We start from the raw sequence: 19,732 nt of genomic DNA, 5'->3' as shown, positions 1-19,732 counted from the left end.
ACAACAAATTGTGACCTTCACCAAACAATGCAGAATCAGTACTCTGACCCTCAGCTGCTATCGATCGATCATGGCTTAACATTACCCTCACTCTTTCTACAGCTGTGGTTCTCAAGCTGCAGAGCTCATCAGAACCTCCAGGAAAGCTGGTTAAACTACAGATCACTGGGCTCCTGTGTAGAATTTCTGATTCAGTTGGTCTCACTGGGGTGGGGACTGATCATCTGCACTTCTCACAAGCTCCCAGGAGATGCTGGTGTTGCTAGTCTAGGGACCCCCTTCAGAGAATCACTGCTCTAGGAGACTCCTGCCTTCTTGGCTCAACTAGTTGCTACAGGCTCAAGCATTGAACTGTCCGGCTGTAACTGCCACTGTTTAACTGTCATGACTTTGCTCCTCTATTTGGGTTTGCTGTCTACCTACTTCTCCCCCTCTGGCTCTCAGCACAAGGGAAAGCTTGGCTTTCTGCCCCACTAGTTGGCTTTCGGCTCCACACCAGCTGGCAAAAGCTGAAAGAGAAAGCCTTCTAAGTAAGCATCCCAGCAGGGCGAATTCCCTGTGATGGTGCCTCGAATCAGAGGGAAGGACTGTTCGCCTTTCAAAGCATAACATCTTCCCTTTCCACCACACACTGGTTATCTAATAACTACTTGCATCTACATACAATTGGTTTCTTCACTCACTTTTTGTTCACAGCTTTGAGTTCTTCAAGATGAAATGCTCTTTTTTACCCCCAAAACATCATTGTCTCAGAACTTTCTTTTAACACACACACACACACACACACACACACACACACACACCAACAAAATGCAACCAGGATTTAAAACAGCAGTTTCTACACAGAAGTCCAAGTACAAGCTATGGCTGTTTCTCTGTTGGGCCTAATTTCTTGCTTGGACTCCTCAGGTATAATCAAAGGATTGCTGCTTCTGCAATAAAGGTCTGAGGGAGAGGGTTCTCCACTTGACCTCTGCTCCTTTCAGGGTTGCTAGATGATGTGAAGTGCTGAAAAATCAGACTGGGACAGCACAGAGTCCTTACTGAAACGCTTTAAAGCAGCAAAAGATAGCTCTGGAGCAGGGCTAGGGAGCTGGGACACGAGATGCCTCTGAGGAGATAAATGGGTCTTTGGTAACTTCCACGTTGCCTTCCTGCCCACTTTCCCATGCCCACGTTAGGCCATTCCGACAGGGCAGTGCAGTGAGAAGGGCATGCCACAGTCCTGGACAGTTTGGAGACCAGGATCTGGCCCCAGCTCTACTGCTGACCAGTGAGTGTCCCTGGACCACTTACTTGAGCCCCAGAGACAATATTGGGCTGTGTGTATACAGGGGAACTGGCCTGGATGACCTCCAAAATCCGCTGCAACACGGTCCGTGAGTGAGAACAGGAAATGGTTTTAGCCAAACGTGCTAATGGGTATGCATCTGATGTGACAATACCTTGGCATTTGCGAACTGCTAATGACCAGTGAGAAACAGTTGTTGTCCAAGCACTGAGGAGCCCCAACTGCCAGGGTGGGACCAAGCAGAAGCAGGGGGTGCCTGCCCAGAGTGTATCCCCTTCCCTGCGGGCCTCCTCTGCCCTCCACACTTCCTGCCCACGCGGCTCCTTCTGCAGGGAAGGTGAAGGGGGAGAATGCAAGTGGGGGACAAAAGATTCCTTCTTTTCCTCCCCCTTCCGCAGTCTCTGACACACATATATATCTATACATAGATACATATGTATGTTATGTCATTAAAAATTAATCATTGCATGGTAAACCTAAAACAAAGTGAATTCTATGGCATATAAATTATACCTCAATAAAGCTGTTAAAAATGTTTTAAAAAGAGAATTTTTATCATGTAAAGTTTTCATTTGATTCTTCTGCAGTTAAGCTCCGAATGAAAACTAAAGGAAGTTTCAATCAGGACATTTCAAGATGAACACACGTACACACACACACACACACACACACACACACACACACACGCGCGCGCGCGCGCGCGCGCACACAGAGGAATAAAGCAAATGTTCCTAAGTAAAAATAAGCCACAAGGGGCCCAAGAGGCAGCAAGGTGATCATAAGCACCCTGAGGTCAGCAACCTCAGCATCTGAGTCACAGACAGCTGCCACTTCAGCAGCTGGAAAGTGATGTCCCCCTGCCTCAAGGAAGCTGGAACCCTCCCAGATACTCCAAAGGGCATGCAGTTCCCAGTCTTCAGGGCAGCATTTACTTTCTGACTGAACAACAAAAGAGCAAAGCAGACCAGTCAGTGAAGAAAGCCACTGGACGCCCTTCCCAGCCCTGGCCGATTCCGTGGCCCAGGTCAGCTCCGGGACAGTGAACTTCTGCAGCATTTCCACTGCAACCATTACATTGGAAGACTCCTATGGCTCAGCTATTTAATTCTCCCTACACTGAAATGGGATAGAATAGACTTCAACTTGGCATCCATTTTTTTCTGAACTTCAAAAAGAAAATCTCCACGTGACTGTTTTTAAAATTCGGGTGTCTGGTACCTGCAAGACCTTAAAAACGTCTAAGTTTCTTTTCTTCCTGCTGCTCTTTTTTTTTGGTCAAATCAAGTGCTGCCAATGGCAGGCTCTCTAATGACTGATTAGAGGGTGAGGTGTGGGTGGCTGGATTTTCTGGTGATATTGGTTTGAAAGGGCAACTTGTGAAGAGCTCTCTGCTGTGTCAGGGAGCATAGCTAAAGCGAGAAGCACAGCAGATGACTAAAGCTGCATGGTGGGGTGAGGGGTAGAAAGCGAGGGACCCAAACCAGGGGAAGATCAGATACAGTGGGTTCACTTGTTTTGACAAATCTTTTCTTCTTAATCATCTGTAATAAGACCACAGTACATTGTGCCAAGTGTACGATATATTTTGGAAAGGTAATGAAGTCTAGGGAATAGGCAGCATAACTCAGCTCCCAGCTATTCAATCCTTGCTTAGAAGTAAAGTCAGAGGGCTGTGTGTGTGTGTGTGTGTGTGTGTGTGTGTGTGTGTGTGTGTGTGAAAATTACAGGGCTGGTAAATTAGCAGGGGCAAAAATTATCCCGGTTCTACTACTACATTGAGATTTAGAACATCAGACTACAGTGACTACATTTTCCTGTAGAGATCTTTACAGCTATTTGAAATTATGAACCCATAATATGCAAATGCATGGGGCTAAGAAATACACATTCTTGGCAGAGACTGAAGATGTTATAATGTGTGCTGTAAACGCCAACGCGTATGTGTATAAAATCAGTGCGCACGTACTAACTGGTCGATTATCCCATCTAAAACCACACATAAATTCTCCTGACAGGAATTGGAATTTCACACACATCCCAAGAATGAACAGACTCTTAATATGCTGTGTGTGTATGAAGGATGGAGTATAAGAAAACAACAGAATGGGTCACCAGGCTATGAGAGCTTTCTGACTCTTGAGCGCGACCACAAAGGGACTGGGGGCTATGGTTTACATTTGAACATGATAATTATAATATTAGTAGTAATCGATACTATTTATTGAGTTCTGGGCTCTGTGACAGCCACTATGCTGGGTGCTTTCCACCTAGGATCCCATTTAAGACGGGAAGAAGAAAGGGAGAGGGAAGGAGGGGAGGAGAGAGGGAGGTAGGGGGGCAGAGAGAAAGAGAGAGAGAGAGAGAGAGATGGGGGCATGTATGCTCTACTGAAATGCTCTACCACTGTGGCAAATGGCTACCTTCCCAGGGAATGTAACAATTTACAATGGTGAAAATGTTAGTTTGTCCATGAGGCAGACAGGAGGAGTCACTCCCGTGGCCCAGGAGCTGGGCAGAGTCCTGGTACAAAGATGTGGCAAGATTACTTCAGACCTGGACTCAAGAGCTACGCAATAGCCGTTCCTGAACAAAGAGCAGAAAACTAGGGAAGCGCAGTCCAGAATCTGAGAAGAGGTAACAAATTCCCAAAATAGAATGTTGCCGAGTCAGGTCTGTACAAATGCAGGGTCTTGAAAATTGCAAGGAAGGAACAGAAAAGCCTCTGGTTAAACAATGGCTTCTAATGACTTCTGCAAATAGGTGCCGCTCAGCGAGATGGCTCAATCTGGTGCATCAGAATCTGTCATGAGGAATTTCTGGCAAAGCAATGGAGATAAAACATAGCGTGATTTAGTTTCCCAGAAAGTAAGCAGAAATATTCGTTTATCAAGTAATTCACTTTTACAACCTTTCCCTCCAGCCCCACTCTCCTCTGAAAACATCTTAGGAAAATATCCCAGGGCTCCAGGTAGACAAAGGCAAGCACACACTCATCAGCTTTCCCATGGCTGGCTAGAAGAATGACTGGGATCTTGCCCTCTGCTTTCTCATCAGTACTGCCAGGCTTGTGAGCACCATTTCCAGGTTCTCAGAAACTAGCTGAAATCTCAGTTAGGAGATGATTTGCACAAGCACATCTAACATCAGAGCTAAACCAGAGACAGGAAACGTTTTCCTACCCTCAGGGAGTTTTCTACATTCTATAAGAATCAAGGCAAGAAGCCTAATAAGATGGCCATAACCTCTTCAGGTGAGGTTCAGATCTACTAAGACTTCATTAATTCCCAATGCTAAAGGCAGTCAGAAAAACAGCAAGCAGGCTTTTTTCATTCAAGTGGTTTATATTTATTTGTAAGTTAATACCAGGGAGGAGGAACCCTGAGATTACAAAGATGGATAGAAACCTACTGGAGGACACTTATGCAAACTTGGGCCTTGGAATGGGATCCTTGAATCTCTCCAGCACATCTCACAACCTTAACCATTACCCAGATTTACTAGCCTTTCCATACTTTCCTCTGCTCCTGTCCATTCACCACCCTTAACAACACATACTACTTGGCCCACAGCACACAGAGAGAGTGTAATGAATGAGGAATTCTCCTCCTTGACTGTAAGCCACAAGGTCATTAACAAGTCACGTGGTTCTCATAAAAGTTGAAATATAGAACCATCGATCTACAGGATTAGAAAACATTGATAAAAACACACCTCTGGGATGTCTTAACACCTGAGTCCAATGACCTGATATTCCTTTGTGCTGGTAGTTGCAGTTTTACAACAGTGCCTTAAGTAGCTCCAAAAACAATTTCCCAAAATGTCATAAGAGATACTGGTCAATGGATAAAAATTACCCCAGTTTGGTTTTGGACTGAAATGCATGGTTTTAATACTTGGTATCAAGTGGATTATCTCCTCCTAAATTCTTATGGTTTAAGGCGAAAATCAACATATGGCATCCCCTGAAGCATACAAGAATTGAGCTAAACCAGGTAAAAATCAGAAGTGAACTGGACAGAGGGGTAAACAGCCTGAGAGTTAAGATTTACTGCAATTAGAGGAAGGAACCCTCCCAAACTCATTCTATGAAGCCACCATCACCCTGATACCAAAACCAGACAAAGATACTACAAAAAGAGAAAATTACAGACCAATATCACTGATGAATATAGATGCAAAAATCCTCAACAAAGTAATAGCAAACAAAATCCAACAACACTTTAAAAGGATCATACACCATGATCAAGTGGGATTTATCCCAGGGATGCAAGGATTCTTCAATATACACAAATCAATCAATGTGATACACCATATTAACAAACTGAAGAATAAAAACCATTCGATCATATCAATAGATGCAGAAAAAGCTTTTGACAAAATTCAACACCCATTTTTGATAAAAACCCTCCAGAAAGTGGGCATAGAGGGAACCTACCTCAACATAATAAAGGCCATATACGACAAACCCACAGCAAACATCATTCTCAATGGTGAAAAACTGAAAGCATTTCCTCTAACATCAAGAACAAGACAAGAATGTCCACTCTCATCACTATTATTCAACATAGTTTTGGAAGTCCTAGCCTCGGCAATCAGAGAAGAAAAAGAAATAAAAGGAATCCAAATTGGAAAAGAAGAAGTAAAGCTGTCACTGTTTGCAGATGACATGATACTATACATAGAGAATCCTAAAGATGCCACCAGAAAACTACTAGATCTAATCAATGAATTTGGTAAAGTAGCAGGATACAAAATTAATGCACAGAAATCTCTTGCATTCCTACACACTAATGATGAAAAATATGAAAGAGAAATTAAGGAAACACTCCCATTTACCATTGCAACAAAAAGAATAAAATACCTAGGAATAAACCTACCTAGGGAGACAAAAGACCTATATGCAGAAAACTATAAGACACTAATGAAAGAAATTAAAGATGATACCAACAGATGGAGAGATATACCATGTTCTTGGATTGGATTTCTTGGATTTCAATATTGTGAAAATGGCTATACTACCCAAAGCAATCTACAGATTCAGTGCAATACCTATCAAATTACCAATGGCATTTTTTACAGAACCAGAACAAAACATCTTAAAATTTGTATGGAGACACAAAACACCCCAAATAGCCAAAGCAGTCTGGAGGGAAAAAAAACGGAGCTGGAGGAATCAGACTCCCTGACTTCAGACTATACTACAAAGCTACAGTAATCAAGACAATATGGTACTGGCGCAAAAACAGAAATATAGATCAATGGAACAGGATAGAAAGCCCAGAGATAAACCCAGCATAGAAAACTACAAACAAGATGAAAAGACAACCCTAAGAATGGGAGGGGCTTCCCTGGTGGCACAGTGGTTGAGAGTCCGCCTGCCAATGCAGGGGACATGGGTTCATGCCCCAGTCCAGGAGGATCCCGCATGCCGCAGAGCAGCTGGGCCAGTGAGCCATGGCCGCTGAGCCTGCTCCTCCAGAGCCTGTGCTCCACAACAGGAGGCGCTGCAGCGGTGAGAGGCCCACGTACCACAAAAGAAATAAAAGAAACAAACAAACAAAAAAAAAAAGAATGGGAGAAAATATTTGCAAATGAAGCAACTGACAAAGAACTAATTTCCAAAATTTACAAGCAGCTCATGCAGTTCAATATTAAAGAAACAAACAACCCAGTCCAAAAATGGGCAGAAGACATAAATAGACATTTCTCCAAAGAACACATACAGATGGCCAAGAAGCACATGAAAAGCTGCTCAACATCACTAATCATTAGGAAATGCAAATCAAAACTACAATGAGGTATCATCTCACACCAGTCAAAATGGGCATCATCAGAAAATCTACAAACAATAATGCTTGAGAGGGTGTGGACATAAGGCAACCCTCTTGCACTGTTGGTGGGAATGTAAATTGATACAGCCACTATGGAGAAGTGTACGGAGCTTCTTTAAAAAACAAAAAATAGTATTACCATGTGACCCAGCAATCCCACTACTGGGCATATACCCAGAGAAAACCATAATTCAAAAAGACACATGCACCCCAATGTTCATTGCAGCACTATTTACAATAGCCGGGTCATGGAAGGAACCTAAATGCTCATCGACAGACGAATGGATAAAGAAGATGTGGCACATATATACAATGGAATATTACTCAGCTATAAAAAGGAATGAAATTGGGTCATTTGTAGAGATGTGGATGGATCTAGAGACTGTTATACAGAGTGAAGTAAGTCAGAAAGAGAAAAACAAATATCTTATATTAACACATATATGTGGAATCTAGAAAAACGGTATAGATGAACTGGTTTGCAGGGCAGAAATAGAGACACAGATGTAGAGAACAAACGTATGGACACCAAGGGGGGAAAGTGATGGGGCGGTGGAGGTGGGGGGAGTGTGATAAATTGGGAGATTGGGATTGACATATATACACTAATACGTATAAAATGGATAACTAATAAGAACCTGCTGTATAAAAAAATAAAGTAAAATTCAAAACTAAATAAAAGATTTACTGCAATTAATCCTCCAAGCCTGACCCCCTTAATCAAATGTACTTCCTCCTCCTTCCTACACACACTTTTCTGCTAAGAGGCGACTTCCTGGTGAAGCGTGACACAGGGCACACTGGTCCCGCCATTCCTTTGCACAAGCTGTTCCTCTCTCCCTGAATAATCTCTACGAACCTCAGTGTCACTTTAGGTGCAGTAGAAAGAATATGGGCTCTGAAATCTGAGCTCTGTTAAATGGGAATAATAATGTCTAACTAAAAGCTGCTGTGGGATTGAGTGGGCGTATCACACCCGGGCAGTGCCTGCCATGTAGCAGTTGCTAAATTGATGTCAGTGCCCATCCTCCTACCACACTCCCTTTCTGAGGTCCGTCTGAAGTCTCACACCCTGTCGACCCCAGGCATACAACCTCTCTCTTCCTTAAAGTCTTACAGCTCTTACAGGATATACTGCATCATTTAGCTCTTCAGCATTAGGCTTGTGTGTATCTTATATACATCATCATTTTCCCAGCCAGGTTTTCGGATCTTGAGGCCAAGATCATGTCTTGGGCTTCTTCTGATGTTCTGCAGAACTTAGCCCAGGCTGGAGACACAGGGGGAGCTCCGATGCACCTTGTGTTCTCGGTGGGATCCCAGCTTCCCTCCCCAACCCCCCACACACGAACAAAAATTCTTTGTGATGGGCAGTTTCTAGGGCCAGTCTGGAACTCTTCAGCTACTCTAGTTGGTTGCCTTCAACCCCACTGATAAAGGCCTACACTCAGGCTGTGAGCTGCTTCTGGAAAGCTTTCTGAGCCTCCAAGAGGGCAGGCTGAAAGGACTGGGGCCAGTGTTGCTGAAAGGACTGGGGCCAGTGTTACTGAAAGGAGATACCCCTCAATCCGGGAGGGGAACATGGAGCTGCATGCACACAGGGACAGCCCAGGGGACCCCAGTTCAAGCGGGTTGAGGGTGCCTCCTTCAACACAGTGGGACTGATTTCTCTCCACTGACCCCAATCCCCTCTGTCCATGGGGCTGCTCTGCCATCACTGTCCATTTGCTGAGAAGGTACTGGCCTGAGGGAGAGCCTTGCTCTCCAGACTGAAGACAGCTCTGTCTTCCTGGGATAAAGAGCGGTTTCAAAGCCCCCCAAGCTCAGAAGGAGCACAGCAAGGATACAGAGTCTACCTGGCTGAGCCGGGGCCCCAGACCCAGCCGTATGGAGGACTCTGCAGATGGATAGTGACCAAGAGAGGCAGATGAGAGGGACCAAGGACATGGTGCCATGAGCTGTGGGCAGGAAACCTCACTGCTCACATACAGCCAGTCAGCCCAGAGCCCCTCCCTGACACCCGGCACCCCACCCCCAGTCAAAGGCCCTAACACCCCCTCTGTGGCTTTTATTTCCCTTCATCTAGGCCACCCCCAGTGCTGCTTTAACTGTTCTCTTCCTCCATCAAAGGTCACCCCCGCCCCCGACTCCAGGCCGAGAACAAGAGTGCTGTCCTACAAGCCTCCTTCTTCTTTGCTTCCCCACCTGCACCCATTGCCTAGCACAGCACACAGTAGGAACTCAAGAAACATTGTTTTAATAATGTCGATCATAGGATTTGTTTTCCAGGAAGTTCAATGCAAAAAATTGTTTATTCTGCTCTTAATCCTTAAACAATTAAGCAATTTTATTCTCTGAAGCACCTTGGGAACAATAAATCAGCAATCTTAGAAGGCTATCAGTCTGTATTCAGAAAACTCAAGGTTTGCTTTCATAAAAAAAAAAAAAAAAAAAAATCATTGGGTAGGGCTTCCCTGGTGGCGCAGGGGTTGAGAATCTGCCTGCCGATGCAGGGGACACAGGTTCGAGCCCTGGTCTGGGAGGATCCCACATGCCGTGGAGCAATTAGGCCCGTGAGCCACAACTACTGAGCCTGCGCGTCTGGAGCCTGTGCTCTGCAACAAGAGAGGCCGCAACAGTGAGAGGCCCGCGCACCACGATGAAGAGTGGCCCCCGCTCGCCGCAACTAGAGAAAGCCCGCGCACAGAAACGAAGACCCAACACAGCCTAAATAAATAAATAAATAAATAAATAAATAGCGTTCCCTTTAAAAAGAAAAAATCATTGGGTAAAAACCAAGAGTATTGGATAAGCAAAAGACTGGAAACAACCAAAATATCCATCTATAAGGGCCTGGTTAAATAAGCCAAGGTATAGCCATACAATGGAATTTATGCAGTCAAAACAAAGAAGCAAAAAAGAGCAAAGAAGTTCTTTATAGTCAAGACTTACTGTTCAGTGGAAAATGTAAAGTGAAATATAATGTGTATGGTATGCTTCCATTTGGGTAAAAAAAATTTTAATACACATGCACATGTATGTATACATACACACACATATACATATTTTCCAGTATGTGCATTCAGTATCTTTAAACTGAAGAGACCAGTAGCAGTGGTTGCCTAGGGATAAGGGAACTAAGAGATGAGGTAAGAGAAAGCCAGTTTACTTTGAATACCCTTTTGTACCTTTTGAATTTTAAACCGTGTAAGTATTGACCTATTCGAAAAAATTAAATTAGAAATTCAAAGCAAACAATGCGTGGAAAAGTAATAAAAAATCTAGTTTAGGAAAACATAAAAGAGAAGTCCTCATTTAAAAATGATTCAAGGCAGCCTGGTTGAGTCATCTGTTAACTGCGCAGAAAGCAAAAACCCAGGAGGCACACTTGTGTGGATGAAGGGACACGTGGCAGCCGCTGGCACTGGCCTGGGCTCCTCCCTGCCTTCCTGGGGGACCTCAGAGAGTGGCGGGGCCTCTCTGACCCTCAGTTTCCTCCTCCGTGAATGGAAGTGTTTGGACCAGCTCTTAGAGCACATAGGCCCTTTCCTGTGTGGGAACAGGGGATCCCCAGGTAGACACAGCTAGTTACTTAGTGACAACCTAATTTAAAAAGAAGAAACACTCCTTAGAAAGGAGAGAGAGTTTCCTTCCCCCCACAGAAGTCTGTGGCAGGGAGATAAAAACCTCAAATCCTCATCACCAGAGTGCAGTGAAACCAGCGCCTCTGACTTCAGCAGCTTAAAATACATTTGCAGACACACCCTTCCCTCCAAACACACCTGCTGCTTTTTTCCTCTCTCTTCCCACATCCTCTCTGGACAGGCCAAGTGCCCATTTATGACAGAGCTGAAATATTTCCTTTTTTGTTCTAATATTTCCTGCAGGGCCCCTCCCATCTTTCATGGCTGCCATTCACAGCCATCTGGGATGACCAGAAACAACGGGCAGCTTCAGGATTTAAAGACAATGAAAACATGTCACTTTTTAAAAATAATAGTTAACGGAGGCCCCCCTGCATCCCCAAAGCATACTTTTAAATAAATGTAACTTAATGGCAGTGGCCGGATATTGTCCATTCTTGGAGAGGCTTAGAGAGGCGTGTATGTCTCTCTAAACTGTCCAGGCAGAACTTTCCAATGAGATGCTTTAAAACGTGGTGTCCAGCAGGTTTCTCTGTTGCCCAAACTTTCTCTCCAAGCCCCATCTCCACCCACTTCAAACTTAGGAAGCGGCTAAATGTGCTTTCCATGCCTTTCTCGCAGGAATTAGAGAACACCCGAGCCAGAATGGCTCTGAGCTAATACAATCTCATTTTTGCGGTTGAGGAAACTGAGGCCCATAGTGGAATGGCGCCCAGGAATACACAATTCGCCCTCCACATGCCAGGATAGAAGTCAGGTCTCACAACGCTTCACTTCTTCCCTAAATTGCTTGCTTTTGACATGTCTCCTCCCCTGGCCATGCAGAGTCCCCCAAGTAGCACCAGCCTCCCCCAGACTGACCCTCCTGACCGGGGCCCCAGGCTCCCTGCCCTGTCTCCAGACTACAGAGCTCTTGAAATGTGACTGGTGTCACGTGCTGAAATGATAATACTTTGGATATATTGGGTTAAACAAAAAACCTTACTAAAATTCATTTTACCCATCTCTTTTTTACTTTTTTTAAATGTGACTACTAGAAAATTTTAAATTACCTGCATGGCTCACATTATATCTTCACTAGGCTGTGCTACTCCAGGTCATACGCCGTTTATCCATTCAGCTCCCAGCCGGCAAAACTGACCTGTCCCGTGTCCCAGACTCTGTGTGGCCATTCTCTATTCTAAAGACCAACCACGCCAGGCATTCCTGAGAAGTGTGCCCCTGACAACAATATCGAGACTGAGCCACGGAAGCCTCAGGATGATTGTAAGGAGTGTGTCTCCCTTTCTGTAGGAGGTAGGGAAGGAGAGGGATCCTGTCACCCCTCAAGTGACATTAATTCTACCTACATGTGAGCACTGGCTTCCCAACAGTCCTCTGTCTTGTAGGATTTTTATCCCTTGAAGTAGAGTGGTAGCTTCGGGAGGAGGAGGAGGAGGAGGAGGAGGAGGAGGGGGAAGAAAACAGTCTTGAAAGCTCTTCAACACGAATCCTTGGTCTTCTCTCTCCTCTCCCTTCAGGTTAGAAATAGAAATCCCAAAACACGTGAATAATTGTGGCTTCCATGTGGGGACCCCTCATTTTCGTCAGGAGCTGTGCAGAGTACTTTGTGTGTATTATCTCATCCCATTTTCTCAACCACCCTATGAACTTTGTTATCACTGTTTTCTGGACAAGGAAACTAAAGCTTAGAGAGGTTAAGTAATGTGCCCAAGGTGACCACCAGAAAGTGGCCAAGACATAGGGTTCAGGTCTGATCAGCTCCAGACCCATGCTCCTCACCACCCCTGCACGTGTCTCAGTTTCCTCATCTGCAGGATGGGGACAATACCTGCCTGAGGCAGGGTTGGCGACCCCATGGTCCCTGGGGACCCATCCTCCCCTGGGAGTAGGTTCTGTGCTCCCTGGTTCGAAGGATCTCTGTCTCTAGCCACTCCCTGGTTGGGCTACACCCCACATCCGAGGCTGGCAAAGCTGTCCCCACGCTCTTGACCTTGGGGCTCTCTTGACCTTGAGGTTGCTCCTCCCCGGGTGCCCTCTAGTTCCTGTCTCATGGAATTAAGCGCCACTAGCTCCTTACATCAAGACTCCACCTAAACTTCACCTCATCCAAGAACCAATCAAAACTGTTAAATCAGAAAGCCGCTTCCCATGCTGCCCTTTCCTACTCTGCTTCCCAGAAGGTGATGCTCTTCCCCACCCCTGCCCAGGGCCCTGCACTCCTTCTCCAGAAAACTCACTCAAAAGAAGCCTCGACACCAACGGGCTTAATCAGGGTCTCACCTCCCACAGGAAGTATTCTGTATTTCACTCATTCAGCAAAATATATCCTGAGCACGCACTGCATGCCAGGCGTTCTTCTAGACCATGAGCATAGTAGTGACAGTGACAAAGCCCCTGGGCTTCTGAAGGAACCAGGGTTTTCCCCAAATGGTGATGCCCTCAACACACTAATCCAATGATACCGGTTCATATTTCTCAAGATTCTCCTGCTGTTATTTGTAGGTCAAGGAATGATTAGCTAATGGGCACTGAGTTTTATGTTTTGTAATGGTAAATAAAGTGTGATACATTACGTGAAGGAATGCAACACATCCATTAAAATATGTTTCTAAAGAGCATGATGCCATTGGTAAATGTGATAGAATGCTCATTGAGGGACAGCTTGCAACACCATATACCAGTGGCTCTTAACAAGGTCACGGGGGGAGGTACTTAGTGAGGAGTACCTTTCTAACCACATCCAGTGTTGGGGGTGGGCAGGAGGGAGAGCTGATTTCCTAACTCAAACTGTGGATGGTAAAGCTTACTGAAGTATTCTCAACCAGTGAGGAGACTTGGAAAATACATTTTCTTCTAAAAATCAGTGATTCACAGTGGGAATTTCCCAGACTCCCAAGGAAAAGAAACCTTCTGTCTATTAAAAGATGATATGGGTTTTTAAAGTTGTAGAAAACAACATTTAATCTTAATACATTTATATATGAGTAGGTCTCTCTGTGTGTGCACATGCACACACACACACACACACATGCGCGCGTGTGTTAGTGGATATAGAAAAAAGACTGGAAGGAAATATTCCAAAATCAGGGTGTTGTAAGCAGTTTTCTGTTTTAATTTTATTTTACACCTTTCCATATTTTCCAAATTTTCCATCACGACCCTTATTGCTTTCATAATCAGAAAATAAGCAGCAAACTGAACGCTAATAGTTTTTTAATTTCCTCATGAATCTGTTTTCACAGGCACCATTTCAGTGGGGTTTGGAAATCAGCAGGGTGTGAAACACAAATGAAATTCCCCATTCCTGCAGGGCTGAGTGTACCCCTTGGCCCTGAAGAGAAGCTCTCTCCACATCCACGCTGGCAGCCAGCTGTCCACAGCTGCTCTGAGGAGGCTGCAAATGAATGGAGCTGGTGGAAAAACACAACATTCCTAACTCTCCAAGGATGGCATTATGCTTGGAACTCTTGCTCACCAAAGAAGTAAATAAACAGAAGAGAGAGGGAGAGAGGTGGCAGCCAAGCAAGCTGGAGGAACTTCAGTGCTGGAAGTGGCTCAGCTTCCCAAGGTCCCCAACTCATAACAAAACACCTGAAAGAAGACCCCTCCGCCTAAGTCAACCAGCCTTGTCGAATCAGGGCTAACACTGCTAGGCCATAGCCCTTCTGGGCTGTATCTCTCAAACACCAGCTTCCCTTCCTGCCACACATCAGAGTGAGTATGAACAAGCTTTATATCCACCTCTAAGCTAAAGAGATCCCGAGGGCAGGGCCCCTGGCTGATTCATCTTCATACACCCCCTAGCACTAATGAGCATAGCACTCACCAACTATTTCCTCAGCCACTGCCACATGACAGGCACTGTTCTGGGGTTGGGGATACAATGGGGAGCAAAAGAGACAAGCTCCCTGCCTTCTTGGAGCTTACATTCTAGTGGGGGAGGCAGACAACAGACAGGAAGAGAATCTAGTTTCTATCCCAGATAGATTGGAACGCTATGACGAACGTATTACCAGGCTGTTTCAGTTGAGATCTAATGACAAGGTGAAGCCAGCTGTGGGAAGATTTGCAGGAAGGGCCTTGCAGACAGGAGAACAGACAAGGAGAAACACGTAAGCTCCGTGTGTTCAAGGAACAAAAAGGAGCCAGGTGGCTGGAGTACAGGGAGTGGAGGAGGGTCAGAGAGGCAGGCAGGGGCCAGACCCCAGAGAGCCCACAGGAGTGGCCCACCTGCCTCACTAGAGGAGAGTCCCACTGTGGCTTTGGGAGGCTGGGTTGTGCTGTGACAGCCCTCAGAGCAGGAATGCATCGCTATCAGTCGAATTGATGACAGGATTCCCATCATCCCAGACAGGCAATCAGCTTGACTCGGGGCTCTCAAAATGCCCATGGAACCCCATCTCTTCTCATACACACTCCGCTTCTAGATCCTTGCCCTGCCAACACCCCCTTCACAGCGCCAAGGAACACAGCTGATGGCAACAAAGGAGCAAGCCTGACTGCCGTCCACCCATACACCCATGCCCAGCCCTCGGTGTGCGTTCAGCAAACATCTTCCGTGCCCAGGCCTTGCGGTGGGCGCTGAGGGTGTGACGATGAGCAACACGAGCCCTGCCCCCAAAAGCTGCCCCAGGCTCTCAGGGCACCACGGTTGGCCAGGAGCTGCCCAGCACCCACCCCTCCAGGTAGGCCTCCTGGTAAAACCTGCTGTGAGCGCCTGACATGGTTCTGAAGGGTGGAATAATTCACTGCAAGGGGTTAAACAGAGAGACAAGCTCAGTGCCCCGCCTGCTTCCTGCCTCCCCCCCCCATCCCTCCCTCCACTGACCCAGGGAGAAAATACGCCCAGTCTCAGGAATGAAGCTGTAGTCGGTGGGATGGCAGGTACGATGCATTTGAAGACAAACGAGGGTTCTGGTGTTGGCTTGAAGAGTGGGAGGTGAGGGGGACCAACGGGGACTAGTCTGGGGAAGGGGTGGGGAGGAGGGAAAGAGCTCCGCTGCACGCCTCAGACCTCCGCAACCAGCACCGAACAGATGCCACAGCTCACGGTCAGAGGGAGCCACGTCTGATTTGTGGCTTTCAGAATCTCCTCCTGCATAAAAATCATCGTTGTCATTATTCAGAGAAGCAAATTACCCCCACTTGAGCAGGTTCTTAAGCTCTACCCTGTGAGGTTTCTGGGGTGCGCCTCATTCTGTGCAAATGGGGGAGGGTCAGTGCCTGAGAAAAAGCACCCACACTGGCTCTAGGACATGCTTGTATCCCAGGTTCCCCCAGAGCAGCTGAAGTTGCCAGAAGCCCCGGGGGGCCCCTCCACACGGGTCAGGGTTCACTCCAGCCCCCTCCATGCAGTGAGTGGCAGGTTTTCTTCCAGTGGGCACAGCCATCCTGGGGAGAAGTCAGCGCCAAGCCTGGTTCCAGACCCTTGAGTCTCTTCCTCCCAGGAGGGGAGGAGGGGTTATAAATAGCCTGGACTCCTTCAGCCCTCCACAAGCACAGATCCCACACCCCCGCCCCAGCCTCAGCCAGCTGGTCCCTCCTCGCCCAAGTTCCCACAGCCTTCTGGAAGAGGGAGGGAAATGGCTCACCCACAGTCGGGGTGGAGAACACAGCCCTTCAGGCCCCCATGGGAGTGAGTGGCCGCCCATGAATTGTAACTGTAACCCTGCCACACCTCTAAACCCCTTTGTAACTGCAGTGCTGGAGAGGGCTGGGGGTGTCACAATATTATTAGGGGGACTCTTTCACCCTGGTCGACCCAGAAACCCCAAGCTGCATGCTCAGTGCATGGAGTTACAGCAATAACATTCCCCCCTCTCTCTGCCCCGGTTTCCCTATCTGTTAAGAGCTGAACTATGAACGAGTTACCTATGAGATTAGCATGCAGTGAAAGTGAAAAGGCAGTGTCAAACTATAACATCGTATTGTCATGAAGATACCGGATCTTGGTTTCTTCTCCAGGAGCCCCAAGCGCAGCTATGGGGACATTGATTCTTATCTGTTCATGAGAGAAGAATTATGCTCAGTGACACTGCATTAGCCTTGAATTCTTGATACTGCGTGCCCTTGAAAGCATAAAACTTACAAAATGTTCTCTTATAAGTCGTTTCTGACTAATACAGATTGACACACACCACATCCAGAATTATCTTGATTTAATACGGTTCTGCTGGACCGTACATGACATTTTAGACTGAAGAATAAGCATTGTCCTAGAATATTTAGGTTCGGGAGAAAAAAAGTTCTCTTAACAATCATTCTGTTTATCACTCAGATCCTTCCTGCCCATATACACTGGTAAGAAACAAGTGGCTAAAATTTAAGTGGCCAACTCGCAGTTCTTTTTAATTACGACACTTTGTTTGCTCAATAAAATACAACGTAAAAAAACATTTACTGAAAACCCACTCATTGATGTCTAATAGCTGTGTCAAATACCCATAACAACATTTATTCCAACACCCCCAGATAATTGCTCATCTTTCTCAGTTAGTATCCACAACAGCACAGCATTTGTGCCCAAGTGTGATTGATCCAGAATTGGGCTCCCTTTCAAAAATATCTGTAAAACCTAATTACCAGGAAAACAGAGTTCTGGCATCCTACGGAAAGTGGGTGCCTCACAGTGAGACAAGCTGCAAACTCATCTTGGCGAATCAAGCCACATTATGTTACAAAAGGAGTTTGAGGAACCTGGGGTGAGGAGGGAGGAGGAAAAGTTAGGATAGTGTCAGACTGGAAATCTGCAGTGACCGTTCTGATTTTTTTAAGCCAAGGGCAGAGGACAGGAAATTAGCTGGCAGGCATGGATGTAGAAAGTACCAGATAATGAGCCCATGATGGGCTTGGGGTGTGGGAGTGGCATTTCTGATCTCAGGCCCTACAAGGCCTTGTTGAGGGAACTCTCTCCACCCCGGTCTGGGAGGCTGATGTCATTTCTAGTCTCCCTGGGCCTCTAACCACTGTGGCAGGTCACTCTCCTTCCTTGGGCCTGAATCTGTTCCTCTGTAAAATGAGCACTCTTTAATATGTCTAGGGTCTCTTTCAGCTTCAAAATTCTGTGACTTCCTTTAAAGCAAAGGACATGCTTCCTGCTCAGGTACATGCTGGGGCTGGGGGAATAAGGAGTGGGAACAGAACCAGCCAGAATGAAGGACTGAGTGTTTCCAACTCCCTTGCAGTTCTGTACCGACTTGCAACACCTGGGTATCAGACTCACTCTGGGAATAATGATTTCTTTCAGCCCAGGATGGAGCTACCCGGGTGGTGCTAACCTCCGCTGCCCTGGATTTGTCAACCTGGCCAATGAGGAACAGGGCCAAACCACTGGATTTCTCAGAGCCTCTCTCCCAGAGCGGACCAAGGCATCTGACCCTCACATCTTCCTCTTGTGAGGGTCTTCCCTTCCCACCGTCTTCGCTCTTTCCGTCCCGGAGGCCCCAGAAACCCCAGCCCTCGCCTGGAGAATGGTCCAGCGAGGCTCCCTGGGCAGGCAGCACAAGCCACAGACTCCTGTCTCCCCTCGGTCCTGGACCCTCCACACCTCGGCTTGGGTACCAGCCCCCGCGGCTGGATTCAAAGGAAACGGGAGTTGTTGCCGCTTCTCTTTTCTTTGGCTCCTCCTGGCCTTCTTCCTAATGAAATCAAAGAAGCAGCCCTAATAACAAAGCAACACAGTGGCCGGAGACGATTCGCTTTCAAAGGAGCAGGAGATGCGCACACCATGAGCGAAGGCGCGCCCGGTTCCCATGCGCGTGGCTAGGAAGAGACTTTGTGCTGACCCTTGCGGGTGACAGGTACCGGGCCGGCCTTCGCTTAACTTTCCCGAGGCACAGAGGAACCGTTGAGTGCTCCCATTTCCCGCAACTTCCCAACTGGACAGCAGCATGGGTCTCAGGATCCTGCAAAGACACCACCTCGAGCAGGGACCGCTACGAAGCCCTTGAGGTGCATCGCGAGATGCCGCGTCCCAGACTTTCCTGTCTCTTTCCTAATCTTCAAGATAAGACCTCAGTGCGGGTGCCAAAGTCTCAAGAAACCTCCACTCTCCAAAATGTTCCCGCGCCTTCCCGGCAGAAGTGCGGTAAAAGTTTTGGCAGAAACCACCTGTGGCTGCCGACAGACCCGGCCCGCCCGGGCCCAAAGGCGCCGCCGAGCCCGGGGCCGCATGCGCCCGTAGAAGTTCCCTTCCAGCCCCGCGCGCCACTTCGCTCCGGGCCGCGGTGCCAGCCAGGAGGCGCGGCGCCCGCTCGCTGGCTCGCTCTTCGCTGGCTCTCCCCTCCTCCCTCCCTCCTCCCGCCTCCTCCCGTTGCATGGCTGCCGCACGGAGCCCCTGAATAGCCACCACAGCCCCCCGCCTCCTGCCCGCCGCGCCGGGGACGCCCCAGCCCCAGCCTGCGCCCCAGGGTGCGCGGACCGCCGGCCTCCTAGCAACAGCCCGGGAGATCGCTCCCCGGCGCCTGCGATGCGGAGCCACCCTCCGGGAGCCCCGCGACCCCCGACCCGCCTCAGCAGCCGAGATGCGGTAGAGACCGCGACCGTCGCAGTCGATGCCCCAGCCCGGCACGCGAAGCCACTCACCTCTGCGCGCCGCCGGACCCGCGCGCCTCCTGCACTTGGCTCCGGGCCGCTGTCCTCGCGTCCGCCTTCGCTGCCGCCGCGGTCAGTCAGTCCCTGTGCGGAGCTGCGCGGGCCGCTCGGCTGTCAGAGTCTCGTGGCTGGGCTGCGCCGGCTGTGTGGAGCCGAGCGGCAGTGGCGGGCGCGCGGCAGCTCCTCCCTCCCCGCTCCGCGCCTCCGCCCTCCTCGTGCCCCGCCTCCCGCGCCGCGGCTGTCAGCCCTGCGCCCCGCGCCCGGCGCCCGCGCTGCCCGCGCCAGAGGCTCGGGGTGCGCACTGGGCTAGAGGGCCCGGATGTCTGAGGTAGCCTCTCGCGCGCGCCCGCCCCCTCCCCTGCACCCCCTCC

General features: G+C 48.0%; 1 protein-coding gene across 1 annotated transcript in view; it reads right to left on the bottom strand.

Annotated features, from left to right (window-relative positions):
* ZBTB7C (zinc finger and BTB domain containing 7C) overlaps window positions 1-19,552 on the bottom strand; it is a 379,174-nt gene extending 359,622 nt beyond the window's left edge. The window contains exon 1 of the mRNA XM_059040959.2: window positions 19,353-19,552. The gene's annotated coding sequence lies outside the window, so the exon portion shown is untranslated. The remainder of the gene's footprint in view (window positions 1-19,352) is intronic.
* Between the last annotated feature and the right edge of the window lie 180 nt (window positions 19,553-19,732).

Source organism: Kogia breviceps, chromosome 15, assembly GCF_026419965.1.
Source record: "Kogia breviceps isolate mKogBre1 chromosome 15, mKogBre1 haplotype 1, whole genome shotgun sequence".
NCBI lineage: Eukaryota > Metazoa > Chordata > Mammalia > Artiodactyla > Physeteridae > Kogia > Kogia breviceps.
Note: the sequence above shows the minus strand (reverse complement) of the source record. Positions and strands in the feature narration are given on the sequence as shown.